Here is a 12,585-nt window from a genome sequence, read left to right as displayed (position 1 = left end):
CATTTAACAATATTTGTTGTGTTTTCATTCTCTTTTTTTTTTATCCCTGACTGTTGTAATTAACCTAGGTAAATGCACCTCCTGGTGCAATGCTGTCTTGGTGCAATCAGCTGACATTTACAGTGACAGGTGATGATCTGTGAAACAAAAGCAACAGTAACCTCGAAGTGTAACTTTTCTTTTTTCCTGATAGGACAGGGAAAAATCTTTAAGAAAAGGTTTTGATTATGCTTTTCTCAGGTAAAGCTTGACATAAACAGTTGAATTTTAAATGTCAGGGGGGTTTATTGGTTAGAAGTGGTGATTTCAGAGCTCTGCATTGAGAAAACCTTAATGTGTTAGATGAACAGGCTTGTTACGCAAGCAAACTCTCATAACAGGAGAAAGGCTTTATGTGAAAGCGTCCACTTGAGTCTTTATTTTCTGACTGCATTTGCAGACTGTGAATACAGTCTTTGTAGCATGTCACAGTAACTAAACAAGAAAAATGCACTGTGCTACTCCGACACTTTAATTTTTTGGTTTTGTGGTTAAAAGTTCAAACTGTTTAAGATACTTCTATGTAGAAGATTTAGTAACTTGAATTCGCAAATTGATGTGGTTTCAGTTACAGATGAGCTTTTTGTCAAACAGATTTTTGTAGATTTTTTTCCTACTGATTAATTTCTTGTAAAATAAATTATGTGATGGTAATATTTCATAATATTATATTAAGCAACCATAATATTAGATCAACTTGTAATTGCAAAACTGAAATGGTAAGTATAAACCAAGTAATGTCTCTCACATGGACTTCTAGGATCTGGATGTTCTGCTCTTTGAAAGTCTAAAGAATGTTTGCCATCATGTTAGATTTCCAGAAACTACGTTACCACATTCATTTTACTCTTAGCCTTCACTTAAACTGCTGTATAGGTTCTCTTTTGTTGCACAGGACCTTGACAGATTATTCTCTTCAGCAATGTGGGATAAACAAGGCTTTTAGGCAAGATGTTTTCTCTTGTCATGCAAATTCTTCAGCACTCCTTCCTGTCCTTGGTTTCTGTAATAGATACATTGCTCATACTTATTATAAACTACAGCAATTTTAAAAGTACTCTGTGGTGTGTCTAAAGCTTCTTCGTGTATAGACATGCTCCTTTTCCTACCTCCCATCTCTGAAATCGGAGGAATACTGCTGATATTTCTTCCCGATCTCTTGTCATTAATGGTACTTTATACTTTCTTCAAATGTGCAGTTCGATTTATAATTTCTCCATATTAAGTTGTTTTCTTGTTGCTATCTGCAGGCTTGTCTCATTGTAACAGCTTTTGTGACACATTCTGACTACACCCATCTAGGTTCAACTGTTAATTTTCTTTCTGAAATTTACTTTGTGTGTGTGATGTAGGTTGTCTTGTATAGGTTGGTGCAAAAAATAATTGCCAATTTCTGTTATGAACCTTAAAGGAGATAAGAACCATTGGAATCTATGGATTTTTGCCAACAAGAAACAAGTCATTGCAGTAGCATAGAGTCCTGGATTTTTTGAAGGTAGCTTGAGCAGCTGCTTGGTTGTGGAAAACCTTCTCTTGCAGGAAACTGTCAAGATGATTCAAAATGTTGTAATAGGTGGGAGAGAGATCTGGAGAGTAAGATGAGTCAGGTAGAGTTTTGTAGCCCAGTTCAGCTTCTGCAGTGGCTTGTCAGATATGTGGCTGGGCATTGTCATGGAGATCAGCTGGTCCTTCTCCATTCACCGGTGTTGGATGTAAACATTGCAGTTATTGGTGCATTTTGTCTCTTCCCAGGCAAAAGTTCTCTACTGTGATGGTTTTGCCATGATTCAAGAAGTCATAGTGGGTGATTCGCTTTGCTAACTAGCAAACAGTGAACATAACTTTTTTTTATACAACTTTGGTTTGGGGAGGTATTTTAGTGCTTCACCTCTGTCCTGTCATTACATAGAACACCATCAGCTGTCAGATAGAATCCATTTATCATTGCATGTCACAGTGCAATCAGGGAATAGTTTGGTTTTGTTGCACAAAAGAAGTGCAGAGCAGCTTTTGTAACAGCGATTTTTTTTTTTTACTTTATTTTTGTTCAGCTTATGCAGCACTTATTTTGAGCTTTTTTGATTTTTTCCAATTTGGTGCAAATGTCAAACAACTGTTAAATGGTCAGTGCTTAGTTCTGCAGTCTCTTGAGTTGTTTTGTGTGGATCCACTTCAATAATGGCCCTCAGCTGGTTGTGGTCTATTGCAGAAGGATGTCTGCAACCCTCCTCATCTTCAAGGTGCTTATTTCTATTATGAAATATTTGGAACAACGTAAAGCTGTTTGTTTATTAATGGTTTCCTGCCCAAATGCTTTGTATATATTGCTAGCAGTTTCTGCTGCTTTACATCCTCCTTTGAACTACAACAAAATCACTCAAATTTGGGTTTTTTCCATCTTTAATTTGACAGTGTAATAAAAAAAAATAAAGACAAAACCAGTGAAAACAAAACCATTATCATAAATAAGTAGAGCAAATTTCATGCTTTAAAATGGTATACTACATGAAACAGTTAAAAGTTTAAACCAAAATAAGCATCACAGTTTACAAAGACAAAATAGGCAATTATTTTGCACTAACCTAATATTGTTTTGCCCTTGATGGGGAGAATGCAACTTCTGGATGTTAAGTCTTCCTAAAGGTGGTGTAATGCCTCAAGCAGTTACTCAATTTTCTTCCTGTTCAAGGAATTATTCAAGCTGAGAAGCAGTATCACAGTACATTCCAGTATTGCAATGCTACAGATTTAGGGTTATATTTTGGTAGGTCGTGAATGTGTGTTTTCATAAGTAGATGCTTGATGGTAAATGTGTTTTTCTATTAAATACAATGTGACAGACAATTTGAAAATAATAATGGTTGTGCTGCTAGCTTAATGCTGCTTCTGGATAGTCATTGTTACAAGAAAAATTTCAAGGCAAATTATCATAAATCTTCTGTGAGGATGAAGGTTGAGTTGGCAGGCTAATACATAGAGAAGTACAGGGGAACAAAATTTCCCCAAAATTAAAATTTTTATCTGCAGCACTTTTACTGAGTATTTAGCAGCAACACAGGACTGACAGTTTCTTGTCAGCTGTATAATCAAATCTTTAAATTGGATTTTTAGATCAGAGCAGCCTGATCAAGCAGGATGTGTCCCTGCCCATGTCAGAGGGGGTGGAATTAGATGGTCTTTAAGGGCCCTTCCAACTCAAACCATGATTCTATCTAGGTGAGATTTTTTTTTCCTGAAGGATTTATAGTAATAGTTGAAGTAAAACATTATGGATTTAAAGGGTGAATATATAAAATATTCTAAACAGGTCTAATTCATATGCAACCAAGTGTGTTTTGCTAATTTGGTTGTTACCAAAGACTAATTTGTATGTTATAAAGTGGAAGACAAATTACATGGAAGTAGCTGCAGTGTTAACTATTTAAATTCAATCTCTACTCATTCATATGAATCTGTCAGCATGAAAAGTCCTGTAAGGTCGCTACTCAGCAAGAGGTGTGACAGTTTTTGTACTGCTTAGTCAAAGTGCTAGCTCCACAAAATGGGTTTTAGGGAGCTAGCATTACTTTGCCGCATAGGCTTAGGGATGTTAACAGCCTATAACTGATTTCTGCAGTGCTGATTCTCCCTGCTCACTCTTATCTCTTTGCTGGGGGTTGCTGTTCCTGTTCTAGGACTGGCAGACTAGAGTGTACGCATTCACCCTAACAGCTTCAAGCCAGATCAAACAGTTTAACCTCTCTGACCTCCATCTGCACTTTGCACTGAGAATAGCAAATGCCTGCACCCCTTTCCCCTGGCTCTACTGTGGGCTTCGTAACTTCTGATCCAAGAGCAGTAACAAACAGCTCCAGGGCAATCTGACTGCAGCTCTTTGCTGGGAAGGTATGCATCAAAACCCTCAGGTATGTACATACTATCCTCATTCCTGTGAATTGAGCTCCTAAGTTTATAGTTACGGAAGTGGTGGTAAAAATCCATAAAAAGCAAATATACTGAACAGAGAACAATTAGCTAATCGTGAAGTGCTGTAGACAAGGTTATGTTTTAATATTCCATCTCTGGAGTATGAGTTCAGCTGGATAAAGATTCTGCTGCTCTAAGAGACTAATTCTGCAATGAAAATCGTATGCATTAAATCAATTGTTTCCGGCTGTGGAACTGCAGGAAGGAAGCAAGGCAGTGTCTTTCTGTGCCAACTTCCTTATCTTGCAAGACTGGTCTTGCGTGCCAAGAGAGGTCATACTGCAATCCTGCCAGCAGAGGAAGCAACGGCAAAATGATCACTAGAGACATGTCTCACCAAGGACCCCAGACGCATTTCTAGAACCTCCAGAAGGGGCACTGCACAAGTGCACAAAAAAACCCCTCCCCTCAAAGACCCTAATCTGTGAAAAACACTCTGGAGATATTGCCAGCGTGTGCATCTGCCATTCTCAGAACCTGGTGACAATGGTGGTGATACTTTACTATTTTATCTTTCTCCTTTTCTGTTTTACCATACAGCCCCCCCACCCCCGTCCCAGCTGCTAATACCAGCACAAGGTGGACTGCAGGAATATGCAGTAGGGTACTGAGGAACATGGGAAGTTACCCAGCTGGTGACAGCGCATACTTGGATCAGCCAAAGCAGGCTCTTAAAAAATTTCTTGGGAGATCAACCCTCAAGCTAGATGTACATCCTTCTATTTCTCCTCAGTAAAATTCAGTAAGAGACATGAGAAATCAGGATTTGAATCCAGGACTCCCACTACTTCTGGAAACATTCTCATCAACGGACTAGTGTTATGTTCCTCATCTTTTCTGTCACATAAGTAATTGTTTACCATAGGTTTCCTAGCACAGAGTCTCCATACAATTAGGTTTTTTTTTCTGATTGCGTTCTCTTTGTTAAAATGGGGATTTTAATTTCCTCTTACTGAGGAGGCTTTACAACTTAAGTCTCGTACTTCAGAGCAACTCCTGTTACCACAGTGCATTATGAAGATGTGGGTACCGTGAATTCTGTCTCCTTGACTGTCTGAAGTCACTATGAGATGTGCTTTGTGTTTACACCACGGTGTTTTGGACAGACTACTGTATTGGGCTTTTGGGGCTTTCTGTCACAAGGGTTTCTGGTTACTGAATCACAGGACTTTAGGCAAGAGGCAAGCGCCAATATGCTCAGCGGAACCAGAATAAACTCTCCAATCACATTCAAGAATAGAGCTCTAACCCTCTAGCTTAATTTGAAAAATCAAGTCTCTTTCAGAGTTGAGAATAGAAGTTTGATCTTGCATAAAGTTGCATAAAAATCATTTAGTGCCTCACTATGAGAAATGTAACTTCTAATGCCAGATAAATATTCCATCTGTCACTTATAATTGTCATTTATGTACCTTTGGTCAGTCTTGGCTATTCATAGTATGTCAATCAGTGTCCTACTTAACCATTCTACTTTGCTATAAATGTTCTGCTTTTTAGCTGTGATTTTTCCAGGTTTAGCATTTGGGAAGAACTTCAAATGCATTCCAGAAATTGAGGCAATCTGGTCATATAATAGACCATCTTATGTAAGTGCCTCTAAGGCATTTCTCGCAGTGAATAAAAATTACTGAACAATACAGAACTACTGAAGCCTTTAGTCTCAGTATGCAAAGATTTGAGTGCTCTGTCCTTAGAAAGGGAAAAGTTGCCCTTTCTTGCAAAAATCCGAAAGGGACTTAACCAGAGTCTAATGTTGTAAGCTTTATAGGGACCTCACTACTTTGTCTCAAGTGCTGCTTTCTAACTTTGTAGGTATCCCTAATCTCCTATAGACGTTTCTGTTAGCAGGGATGCATACAACCAGTAAGCCCTCAAGTTATTAAGTCATTAGTTATTAAGCCCTCAAGCTCTGGTCATTCTCTTATTTTTCTAAGCCTAGGGTCTGATCTGATGAGGATGTTGACACACTGAGTGCTGCTTTGCACATGGCAGTAAGAAACATGAGATGGTGAGGAAGACAAGACATGAAGATCTGCTTCTCTATAAGACTGAAGTAAAATTCCATGAGGACACACAGCCTGACACGTCTGTTCCTCTGCCAGTATTGGTTAGGTAGTATACAATACCAAGCATCTGGTAAGTGCTCCTTGAATACCAGCAGAGCCTAGAAAACTGGCTAAGTTCCTGAACAGTTCACTAACAACAAGAATTTAGGGGCAACTTTCTGGTGAGTAAAGAATAAATGTAGATTTCTGACATCAAGAATCTTCTATCAGTGAGGTTCCTTATATTCCCATCTACTGAATTTCCACCATAGTGTCTGTTCCCAAGGATGTTATAAAGGCGTGTGACATAATAGTGCATAGCTAACAATATACCTCTCTTCTGCTGAAGCATCACAGGGTTACAAGCTAGACATTCTTCTCATTTGCCTATGAAATGTGATTGAGTAGACTTTATTCACAAGAATTCATGAGATTTGCCACACTAGGCACAACCTTTCCTTTTATGTACTCAGAGTTTCACATCTGCCATTCCCTATGTATTGAGAACAATACAAATCTCTCCCCTTTACACTGTTGACAAATTTCAGTGTTTTTTAAGGATGTTCTGGCAGTGCCGGCAGCCTATCCACAGGAGAACAATTCAACAGATATCATTGTAATCTGAATAATTAATTAATGAACAGTAAATTTCTCTTACATGTAAGAACATTTATTTTAGCCTTATCTAAAGGGGTTACCAGGACCTTTGTTCAGATGTGATGCTTCAGATTATGCTACATGGTAAAGTAGTGTTATAGCCTGAAAAGTGGATGTACTGTCTGCTGGTTTAGGTGAGAGATTGTAATTCTGTGTATGCTAATCATATGGCCAAGCACACAAGATGTATATGTTTCATGATATTTTAAAATTGTAAGAGCTACAGTCATTAATTCTTGTTGCAGGAAATAAGTGGGAATTCTTTTGTTTTCTTCTGAAATCTGAATATATATTTTCCTGAACCTTGACTGTCTTAAACTGAAACCTGATTTGGAGAGTCTTCCAAAAGTGTTGGAAAGAAGGTAGTTTTATCTCTTTTCAGTTCAAAATGAAAAAAAATATGCTTTAGTTGTTCATGTGCCAGTAGGAGAGAACTAGCAACAGTTGGCAGGCCCATGAAGAAATTATCATAGAATAAATTATCACTATTATTTATCATTATCAAAAAAGATGTGAATGGACTTAGAGGGTATTTGAAGGTCATTCCTGTTGACCTTACACTACTTCCAATGCAAAAGTTTTTTACTATTTTCAACATCTAGGAAATTATATTTTCGGTGGATGCAAACAGTATTCCCTAATTTAGATGCTTTCCATAAAGCAAGATAAAGTAAGATAACAATTCTAAGCAACTTGATTTTAAATACAGTGGGAGTTAGTTGGATGTACTTCTCATTTTCAGAGTTCATGCAGGTGTGCTCTTTTAGCACTGACCAGCTGATGTGCATGGTTCTTGACTCACTCATGAGCAGATTTGCAGCTTGCTGCCAGTTGGTGACTGAATCTGCATAGGAGTGGAAGCAGCGAGCTGCAGATTCTATTTTCTGCCCAGTGTCATTCTTGTTCCTAGGAAGTAATTCCTCCCTTGGTTACAAGTTTTTCATCAGTAATCTCTTCAATCAAGCAGCTAAGCAATTTGTAGATAGAGATTGAATATAATAACCTAAGCAATAATTAAAAGATTCATCTCAATCAGCAGAGCTTTCTAACTGATTGTCACCTGAAACCTTGTAATTAACACAATGACTAGTATTTTTGACAGAATAGCTGTGTGGCTTGATTAACAGTGCTATCTCAGGAATGACCTTTTCCGGTATTTATCACCATCAAAGCTGTCAGTCCTGAATAATGTGTAATTTTTTCAGAGACATTACAACAGATAGAGCTACATGGATATATGTGAGATGAGCTTTATCTGGCTTCTGGAGATGTAAGTAACAAAGTTCAAGTGCTTGAATTTTTTAATGTATTCCATTTATTGATGTAACAAACATAAAGTAAATCCATCTTGTGCAATGAATCGGAGGCTTTAAATTGAATTTAAAATCCATGTATATTAGGTAAAACCCAAACAGAGATTGTGTAGAGCAGTTGGGTGGCGGGGTGGGGGGAGAGAGAGGGAAGTGACAGTTGATTATTGTTATCAGAGGCCGAGTTCAGTATTACAGCACCTGATCCATTACATTCAAACAAACATCACATAGTGACCACTCATCTAGACTGTTATGTTTCAGTTTCTCTAGGAGGAGGCTGTGGGAAGCTAGATCAAAAGCCTTGGAGAAATCCAGGTAGACAATGTCCAACTTTCACCCCACATCAACTGAGCAGGATAATTTGTCATTAAAGGAGAACGAGTTTGTCAAGCATGATCTGCTTTTGGAAAATCTGTGCTAGCTTTTCCCAATAGTGTGCTTCATTAGACTCATGATAGCCCCAGGGAGGATTTGGTCCATAACTTTCCCTAGGGACTGAAGTAAGACTGATGGGCCTGTAATTTCTTAGGTCCTTCTTTAAGCCTTTCTTGCAGATGGGGGTGATGTTACTCTTCTTTCAGTTTTGTGGGACATACCCTCATCTCCACAACTTCTCAGAGATTATAGAGAGGGGCCTTGCAATGGCATCAGGCAGTTCACTGAACACATTCTGGTGAATGTTGTTAGGGGCCCATTGATTTATAGGGGTCAGGCTCCTGTAGCAGTTCATATACTGACTCTTCCTTCACTGATGGTCGGTCTGTGTTTGCATCAGCTTGGGTTGAACTTGGGAACCTTTGTTCCCAAGGCCTGGTAGGCTAGATGATTAGTGTAATCCTTTCTAGATTTAAAGATATGTGAATAGATCCTTCTGAGGAATAAGATTCTGCCAAAAGTGCGATGTATAGAAATACATTTTTCATTTATAGGAAATGATAAACTCTTGTTTTCCTGGATCCTCTAATCAAAATGGGAGGGGAAGTCCTCTTCAAGTTGCTGCCTAGTGCAAGCTGCATATGTACATTTCTTTAAAAAGCTGCATTCGCTCTGCATAAACTACAAACTAGTGGAATATGGGTGAGTTCTTATACAATGATGCGATGCTCGAGCTGCTGTGGTAAGACCCACTTTGAGTACTTCTGGTTTTTGGGGCTGACTGGAATCAGCCTGCCTGGAACACAGTCCTGTCAGCAATATTCATGCATAAGCCATTTTTTAATCTAGTGAAATGTGGTTAATGTGAGCGCAAAGCATTCAGATTGCAGGTGATTTGTTTAGTTGATCAAAAATTCAGATGGAGATAATATGGGTTGGTGTAAAAGACCACATGGACATATAAGGAAGGACTTAGGTTTCAGCTCCCTCGGTAGCCAAATGGGTTGTCTTGCTTCACTTTTCCCTTCACTGTTCCTAACTATGTAGTTTCATCCAGTATTTAAGCAGGGCTCTGCTGCTTGGTTGTGCCTTCTGATAAGTCTTCCTTCATTCTGCCAACTCTCTGTTAAGGTCTCACCTGAAACCTTAGTATTAAAAGAAGCCTAGTGTTAGCATCTTCCCACAGTATGGCCACATGACTAATTGTGAGAAGACAGTCATGTTGTTTGCCGTTAATTTTATAATAAAATCGTAAAGCATACAAACTCTGCAGGGACCTGCACTTTGTGTAGGAATAGCAATTCAATAGGCTAAATAACTAAAGCACTGCCTATGTTTAAACAATACTCCGTACAGTCTGAATTCTACTCACCCCTAAGTGTGCCTGTTGCATTTTTAATAAGCTTTTATCTGGAAAACAGTTTTATCATTGGGTTGGATTTATTTTGTTGTTCCACTAAAACGAAGCATTGCATATTTCCACACTTCTCTAATTGGATTTTGAATGCATATTTTGAATATTCAAGTAAAAATTTGACATAATAAACAATCTTTCACGCATTAGAGGAATAAAAAGGCAGAAATGCAGCTTGTTAAGTTATAGTAGATGCTGAATGCTGACTGTCATCAGCAAATGTCAATACAAATGTAGCTGACAGCAACTTAAATTGCACAGTGCAGAAAGGTGCAAGAAAGATGTTGAAAAAGTTTTAAATCTTCTAGAGATTTTGTTCAGAGAGAAAGAGGACCGATATAGAGTTGCTGGTAAGTCCATAAAAGACTTTACGGTACCTTCTGGTTCCATTTGAAAGATACTTCGCAACTAATGATGAACATTCATACAGTTATTAAGGGAACTATGGCATCTGCCACTTCTTTGGAAATCCCATTCCACCATCAAGCTAAAATGCTCATATATGTTTTCCATTGCAGAGAAACAAGTGAGAACTAGCACCATTTTACACAGGAAGATGTATGTTGGGAGGCAGTCCTGAAGGTCAAAGGGGTCCAAGAAGGCTGGATATTCTTCAAAAAGGAAGTCTTAAAGGCACAGAAGCAGTCTGTCCTCATGTGCCAGAGCGGGAAGGATGACTGGCCTGGCTGAACAGGAAGCTTTTGCTGGGACTCAGTAAGAAAAAAGGAGAGTTTACTACTTTAGGAAGAAGGGGTAGGCAACTTGGGAAGATTACAAGGATCTCATTAGGTCATGCAGTGACAAAAATCAGAGAGGCAAAAGCCCAGCTAGAACTCAATCTGGCCACTAGTATAAGAGATAAAAAAAATGTTGTTACAAATTAATTAACAACAAAAAGAGAGACAAAGAGAATCTCCATCCTTTATTTAAAGTAGGGGTGGCAGGGGAACATTGCCACCCAGGATGAGTAAAAGGCAGAGGTACTTAATGCCTGTCTTTAATAGTCAGACCAGTTATCCCCAGGGTGAGTCCCCAAGGCTGATCACCAGTCCTCATTAAGAGGGGTGGTCCCAGATGACTGGACACTTGCCACTGTGATACCCATCTATAAGAATGACCAGAAAGAGGATCTGGTGAACTACTGTCCGCCTGACCTTGGCAATGGAGAATATTATAGACTGGTTCATTTTCAGTGCCCTCAGCAGGCACATGCAGGACAACTAGGGGATCAGACCCAGCCAGCATAATTTCATGAAAGGCAGGTCCTGCTTGGCCAGTCTAATCTTCTATGACCAGGCGATGCACCTAGTGGATGAGGCAAAGGCTGTGGATGTTATCTACCTGGACTTCTGTAAAGCCTTTGACACTGTCTCCCACAGCATCCTCCTCGAGAAGCTGGCAGCTCGTGGCTTAGACTAGCATAGTCTTCGCTGGGTAAAAAACTGGCTGGATGGCAAAGCCCAGAGTTATGGTAAACAGAACTAAACCCACTGGTCACAAGTGGTGTTCCCCTGGGCTCAGCACTGGGGCCAGTCTTATTTAATATCTTGAGTTATCTGGATGAGGGGATTGAGTGCTTCCTCAGTAAATTTACAGATGAAACCAAGTTTGTTCAGGAGAGCTGGTCTGCCCAAGGGTAGGAAGGCTCTGCTGAGGAACCCAAACAGACTGGATTGATGCACCCAGGTAAATTGTATGAGATTTATAAAGGCCGAGTGCCAGATCCTGCACTTCAGTCGCAACAACCCCATGCAACCCTACAGGCTTGGTGAGGGGTGGTTGGAAAGCAGCCTGGCAGAAAACGACCTGGGAGTGTTGGCTGACAGCCAGCTGAACATGAGCAGCAGTGTACTCAGGTGGCCAAGAAGACCAGTAGCTTCCTGGCTAGTATGAGAAATAGTGTGGCAAGCAGGACTAGGGAAGTGATTGTACCCTCGTATTCAGCGGGGAGGCCACACATCAAATACTGGGTTCAGTTTTTGGTCTTTCAAGACATTGATGTGCTGGAGTGCAGCCAGAGAAGGGCAATGAAGGTGGTGAAAGGCCTGTAGCACAAGCCTTGTGAGGACTGTCTGAAGGAACAGGGATTGTTTAGCGTGGAGAAAAGGAGGCTGAGGGAAGAGCTTATCACCCCCTACAATTACCTGAAAGGAGGTTGAAGTAAGGCAAGTGTTGTCTCTTCTCCCAACAAGTGATCAAACAAGAGAAAATGGTCTCAAGTTGCATCTGGGAAGGTTTAGATTGGATACAAGGGAAAATTTCCCTTCTGAAAGAGTGGTGAAACACTGAAGCAGGCTCCCCAGGGAAGTGATGGAGTCACTATCTCTCAAGGTGTTCAAAAAACATGTAGACAAGGCACTTCAGAAGGAGATGGTTTATTAGACGTGACTGTCTTAGCCTAACAGTTGGACTTGATGACCTTGGAGGTCTTTTCCAACCTTAATGATTCTATGGATTAAGAAAAATGCACATCTGTCTTTAACAAACAGCTGATTATAGAAGTATTTTAAATCAGGGTATAAAAGCATGGAAACAGACATAGAATCTATTGCTTCTAACCTGAATATCCCAAACTGGAAAACAAATGTTACCCTCAAAGTGAATGGTATGCTCTACCTAAAGTTACTTAAAAATGTAATCGTAAATAAAGTGTTGCCATAAAGCAGAAAGCGAGTATGGCACTAGCATTTTCTAGGTTTAAAATTTTTTCTTCACCATTTGTGTGACCTTGACTCAGTTCTTTAAAAACTATTTTACATAACATCAGAGAACTTTA

Source organism: Phaenicophaeus curvirostris, chromosome 4, assembly GCF_032191515.1.
Source record: "Phaenicophaeus curvirostris isolate KB17595 chromosome 4, BPBGC_Pcur_1.0, whole genome shotgun sequence".
In the NCBI taxonomy this organism is placed as follows: Eukaryota; Metazoa; Chordata; class Aves; order Cuculiformes; family Cuculidae; genus Phaenicophaeus; species Phaenicophaeus curvirostris.
Note: the sequence above shows the minus strand (reverse complement) of the source record.